Source organism: Sinocyclocheilus anshuiensis, unplaced genomic scaffold, assembly GCF_001515605.1.
Source record: "Sinocyclocheilus anshuiensis isolate Anshui unplaced genomic scaffold, SAMN03320099.WGS_v1.1 scaffold278, whole genome shotgun sequence".
NCBI classification, from domain to species: domain Eukaryota; kingdom Metazoa; phylum Chordata; class Actinopteri; order Cypriniformes; family Cyprinidae; genus Sinocyclocheilus; species Sinocyclocheilus anshuiensis.
Window position 1 is genome coordinate 2,390,127 of NW_015546072.1, and position 591 is coordinate 2,390,717.

At 38.4% G+C, this 591-nt stretch overlaps 1 protein-coding gene across 6 annotated transcripts in view; it reads left to right on the forward strand.

Moving 5' to 3' along the window:
- Positions 1 to 591, forward strand: part of LOC107699764 (calmodulin-regulated spectrin-associated protein 1-B-like) — a 38,621-nt gene that overhangs the window by 24,648 nt on the left and 13,382 nt on the right. The window lies entirely within an intron of this gene.

Consider the following 591-nt stretch of genomic DNA (forward strand, 5'->3'; position numbering starts at 1 on the left):
ACCTCCTCCCTTGCTACTGGGATAGTCTCCCTCAAAATGGTATTGGAAACTAGTACCTGTAAGTTGGCTGTGAGTGCTTCCTCTCCACTGCACGAGTAGTATGTGTCAATCCCAACGTACGCCATCACCACTCAGGCCACGCTTTTATCTAATCAGTGCACACTAGGAGACGCTTCTGGCCAGTGGCTTACGCTGTAATCGCACAAAATGATCTGCCTTTCACCCTTTGAGCCCATGCAGTTATGAGCTAACACATGCCGCTGCGCGTACTTGTGTGTGTGTGTGTGTGTGTGTGTGTGTGTGTGTGTGTGTAAAACTTGTTTCTGATATCCTTCATATTCTGTGTGCGGGTCAGTTCACAGCAGTGATAGAAATTAATCTGTTCCAATAAGTTTAAATTGATTTTTATCTTATGGCCATTTTTACCTTTTTATAAAGCCGTTTTTTCTAAAGGTGTACATCATATTTTGAGTCAAATTCTTGCATTTAATCAGTCAATTATTATAATAATAATAATAATAATAATAATACATTTAGGCTGTTACTAAACAAATTAAATCAGTATCAATAAAATTAATCTTTGCAGAAGTT